Below are 5917 nucleotides of genomic sequence, written 5' to 3'. Positions count from 1 at the left end.
AGATACCGTTGTCGTTCTAGTAAACCACTCCTACATTAGGAGACGAAACAAAATATTTGTCATACATGCATTATGTTTAATCGCCACGAGAGGTCCGTATAGGGCTCATTGTGGGTGAGGCCGGAAACTGATAAGTGGTTCAGTGGTCGAAGTATGTGACATTTGGTTAGTAGGCAAACGGAAGTGTCCTCCCTCCTCGATAGGCGCCTGTCATCGAGGACACTCATGTGTATCCTACCACGGAAGAGTTTTTAAATCAAAACTGTAGGAGCAGTCAAAACCGAGCTTATAGACCGGAACCCTGGCCCCTTGGTTCAGTCTCCTCGCCGACTCTCCTCGATTACATTTGACCTTTTTCAAAAGGAGGTGAGCGAGGAATGCAGGAGAGAGGACGCAGGAGATGAGCAAATCTAATTGATAAAAGGCCAATGGTGTGCAGGAATGTAGTGCTGCAGTAGCACAGGGGAGCATTGCTCCCTCATACAAAAAAAAGGAGAACACATGGAGCTGGTATTCTCAAATGTATACATTCTAAATACATCATATTTAATTACCACTAAAATTCCATGAAAACAATAGAATGACAAACTAAGTAAATATGTAGGCTATAGCAGCTTATAGGTAGTTAAATTGTGGTTTCTTCCACCCCTTCCCTCTTGTCTTTCTCTGGTGGTAGCAACTAACTGTAAGTGTGTGCAGAAGCCCAAGGGTCAGAGGCTTGACCACTTTGAGCGGGCCAAATCCGTCATAATAAGAACTGCCACTGTTCTCAAACCAGTTTCTTATGGACTTGGGGCTCAGGTATGACACACTTGAACTCGCCCTGCTGTCCGAGTGCTTAGCTTACAGAAAAGGCCTACCACCTCTATTGCATATGCAGACAAACTGATCCACCGCATGAACCTTATCATCACACCAACGAGATCTAGGATCCAAATTCACTGAGTATATATATATATATATATGACCACTGGTTTACAGTGCTGCCCCCCCCAGTTTTATCATTGGAATGTGATACAAAACAGGGCAACAGTGTGCTTTAGGACCATGCGGACGCCTCCGAGTGGTCGGGTAGCCTTTTTGGAATGTTTATCCGACTGGATAAAAAAATAAAAAATAAAAAATAATATGTCCCCCCCACTAATAAAACCAAAGTTGCGCCCCTGAGTCCTACTCATCAGTTAATATTATTATTATTACAAATACAAGAATATCACTTCTCACAATGGTGCTCATTTAGTAAAGTTAGATCAAAGCAGAATCAATGTCTTGCAAGATCACATAATGATTAATTTGTATTTTACATAACAGAACCGAATACAGTGTATACTGTAGCATAAAAGGACTATAATATGTTACACCAAAAACACCTCCTCAGTCATTTCTTATCTGAAGCTGAATACTGGTAGTCCATTTTTTCTCCCCATGCGGCCAAAACTCAACAGCGCGCACCACTAGGCAGGATATATTATTTGATTGAAACAAAATAGGCCTACAAGAAAGGCTTATAGTTTGTTAACACCATCTGCTTAATTAGTGCACAGTAATTCAAGAAGATCTAAATACATATTCCCATGAAACTGATTAAGATCAGATGATTGGCATGCAGTTTGGACATTTCACCAGTAAAATGTGAATAATTATAATTCACGATTGACAGACACGGCCTATTTTGAAATTAGGCATGCCTAACTTAGTGTTTAGGACTATTGAAAATATAACATTTTCTTGAGACTATGTTTGGGCATAAGCAGAAGTTGCAATTGGAGGATGCATTTTATGCATAGGCATATTCTACAATGATATTCAATAGCCTACATCTGTCGGTACAAACTTTGATTGAGAAATTAAGACATAATTCACCCCCAAAAAAATTGCAGGGTGGGTTTGGCGGATGCCAGAAGAACGCTACCTGCCTGAATGCATAGTGCCAACTGTAAAGTTTGGTGGAGGAGGAATAATGGTCTGGGGCTGTTTTTCATGGTTCGGACTAGGCCCCTTAGTTCCAGTGAAGGGAAATCTTAACGCTACAGCATACAATGACATCCTAGACAATTCAGTGTTTCCAACTTTGTGGCAACAGTTTGGGGAAGGCCCTTTCCTGTTTCAGCATGACAATGCCCCCATGCACAGAGCGATGTCTATACAGAAATGGTTTGTCGAGATCAGTGTGGAAGAACTTGACTGACCTGCACAGAGCCCTGACCTCAACCCCATCGAACACCTTTGGGATGAATTGGAACACCAACTGCGAGCCAGGCCTAATAGCCTAACATCAGTGCCTGACCTCACTAATGCTCTTGTGGCTGAATGGACGCAAGTCCCCGCAGCAATGTTCCAACATCTAGTGTAAAGCCTTCCCAGAAGGCAAAGGGGAGGGCAAAGGGGGGGGGCAATTCCATATTAATACCCATGATTTTGGAATGAGATGTTCGACGTATTTTAACAATTTAGCAGTCTTATGGCTTGGGGGTATAAGCTGTTCAGGAGCCTTTTGGTCCCAGACTTAGCGCTCTGGTACCATTTGCTGTGCGGTAGCAGAGAGAACAGTCTATGACTTGGGTAGCTTGAGTCTTTGACCATTTTTAGGGCCTTCCTCTGACACCGCCTTGTATAGAGGTCCTGGATGGCAGGGAGTTCGACCCCTGTGATTTACTGGGCTGTACGCACTACCCTCTGTAGCGCCTTGCAGTCGGATACTGAGCAGTTGCCATACCAGGCGGTGATGCAGCCAGTCAAGATGCTCTCAATGGTGCAGCTGTAGCACCTTTTGAGGATCTGAGGGCCCCATGCCAAATCTTTTCAGCCTCCTGAGGGGAAACAGGCGTTGTCGTGCCCTCTTCAAGACTGAGTTAGTGTGTTTGGACCATGATAGGTCCTTAGCAATGTGGACGCTGAGGAACTTGAAACTCTCAACATGCTCCACTACAGCCCTGTCGATGTAAATGGCGGCGTGTTTGGCCCTATGTTTCCTGTAGTGTATGAGTGTGGTTTGGAAGGAATGTTTGGTATTGCGAGTGACTCCAGCATATAAAGGAACTGAGATTGAGAGGAAAGCACGGGGAAGGAAGAAGGGACGTTTCTCAGGGCTGTTTTGCAAGTTCATGTTTTTGCATTGACATCTCAAAGGAATCCTCACTTTCAGTAATTTGCACTTTTGACTAAAGGTTGAAACAGTTCTAGAATCACATGCAGCTGAGACTCTACAACAGGCAGGCCCCACCACAGTAACGATGGACACGCCATGGGGCTGACAGCGAGAGATTAGAGAGAGAACTGGGATGTCATAGTCCCATATGGAGGGGGCCTTGGATGGAGGGGAGGTGCCAACCATTGAGGAGGAGAAGGTGAGACGGGTCTTCAAGAGAGTGAAATCCAACAAAGCACCCGGACCAGACAAAATCAAGGGACAGCTACTGAAGGAATGCTCCGATGAGCAGACATCTTCTGCACTCTCTTTAACAGCTCCCTCTCAGAACATATGGTTCCTTCACTCTGGAAGACCTCTGAGATCCGACCCGAAGAACCATCCAGCGGAGCTGAATGACTATCGTCCTGTGGTGGTTAACGTCAGTCGTTGTGAAGCGCCTTGAGCGCTTGATACACACACATCTCAGGTCTCATGTGGATGGATATCAGTGGAGGATGCAGTCCTGATGGTGTTGCACAGTGCCGTGACACACCTGGAGAGGCCTCACTCTTATGTGTGCATCCTTTTCCTGGACTTCTCCTCTGCTTTTAACTGTATGCAGCCTCACCTTCTCTATGACAAACTCTCCCACCTACAGGTGGACTCCAGCATTACCATATGGGTGCTGGACTTCCTGCTGAACAGGGGTCAGTATGTCAAGATCAAAAACCCAACATCCCTTCCTCTGTGTACGTCTACCGGTTCCTCTCAAGGAACTGTCATCTCCCCAGTGCTATTCTCCATATACACCAATGACCTGAGAGGCTCCGACGGGGACTGCTTGGCAGTGAAATATGCAGATGACTCTTCCCTTGTCGACCTCTCAGATGACACACTGCATTTCCAAACAGAAGTAAACAGAGTTCATGACTGGTGCAATAACCACTACCTCACACTCAACATCAACAAAACAAAATAATTGCTAATTGACTTCCGGAGGGAGGCAGACCCAGTGAGCCATCTAGTCCTGGGTGGTGAAGAGGTAGAGAGAGTTGGGAGTTTTAAGTATCTGGGAACCATTATAGACAGCACACTTTCTTTTAATGCCAACACTCAGAAGATCAATAAAATATGCCAACAACGACTACCTCCTGCGCAGACTGAGACAACTGAATGTCAACACCCGGATACTCTCCAACTACTACACCTGCCATATAGAGAGTGTGCTGACTTTCCGTTTCCTGGCCTGGTACTGTGGGCTGTCAGTGGCTAAATAAGGGTATCCTCAGGTGGACTGTGAACCTTGGGTCCAAGCTCTGCAGGCTGTAGTGCAGGGGGCTACAGGGCCTCTGATAAACAGGCAAGGGACAAGGCCAAGCGCTTCATAGAGGACCCCACACACAATATTGTGCAATGTTTTGAGCTGCTGCCCTCCGGAAGGAGATTAAGGGTCCCACTGTTCAGCAAGAATAGGAGCAAGGCAAGTTTCCTTCCATCAGCCATCAGGTTGCTGAACAGTGGGACTTAGGAAAGATGCAGGTCCAATACACGGTCAGACAGTAGGCCGCAGAGACTTTAAATATGTGAAAATGTAAATGTGTGACTTGTGTACCAACTTTCCAGTTTTCCGTACTGCATATAATATATTGTGTTGTGTTTGTGTATTTGTAGGCTGACGTCACAAAATGAATTGTCCATGTAAAATGGACAATAAAGTATATCGTATCGTAGTCAATCAATAATCAGCCTTGTCAGGCAATGTGCTGTTACAAAACATGTGTATTCTAGACTTTGCAGTCTTGGTATTCATGTAAGCCAACTGTATGTGAATCTTATGTTGCTGTTGTCAGCCGGTTCTCATTCCAAGATGAAAAGAATGATAGGGTAACACTTAAAGCCTGGAGGTAAAATGCATTATAAGGCAGTTATAATGCATAAGACTTGTCATATAAGCCCTTATTATAAACTCATAATAATCCTGACTAAATACAATAGCAGCTATTTTGAGTCAGTTGAAAATGTCCTACATAGAGAGACATAACATATTATAAGCCTTATAATAAGCTTTATAATAAGACATTGTGAAGGCCCATGCATGGGTGTGTTTGCATTTCTATGGAACACATTAGTCATTTAGCAAAAACTCTTATCTGGAGAGATTCCCACATAAAATAGCTTAAGCCCAGTTTGTGTTACTCAATGTTTTCCAGTCATGGACTATCACAGTACTAACATAGGCTTTTGACTTGCAGTCATGTTAGGTTAACATCGATGTGACCAAGTTCCAGCCAAAGCCAAATGGTCAACATTTGTCCAAGGTCTAAATCAGAGGTATGAGGTTAGCCTTCCTGTGAACCCAAGGGGCACCTCATGTGATGAAGAAGGAGCCAAGGAGGGTTCACTGCCGAAGTAAACAGGCTGACCCGACATACAATCCACCATAACTCAGATCTTTACTACAGTACAAGCATATTGAAAACTTAGTCAAAGGCCCATACTTGCTAAGCCTTTGTGCCAGATGAAAACTTTGCACTTGCCTTTTCGAGGATTTAACACCTAAAACAATGCTAAAACTATTAAACTATTTTTATTAACCCATTCTCTTCTTCTTACTCCTAATCTTTACTTTACGTTTTTGTTCTGTCCTCAATGTTTGATTCCCTTTTGGAAAAAACAGATGCAAAAACACTGGGCACTTACCCCAGGACACTTCAACAGATGAATCCTGTGAATACACAAAAATTGATGTAGACACTGAGTGCTCCTTTTTACTCAACATTTTTTTCT

The sequence above is a fragment of the Coregonus clupeaformis genome, chromosome 33 (genome assembly GCF_020615455.1).
Source record: "Coregonus clupeaformis isolate EN_2021a chromosome 33, ASM2061545v1, whole genome shotgun sequence".
Lineage (NCBI taxonomy): Eukaryota > Metazoa > Chordata > Actinopteri > Salmoniformes > Salmonidae > Coregonus > Coregonus clupeaformis.
Note: the sequence above shows the minus strand (reverse complement) of the source record.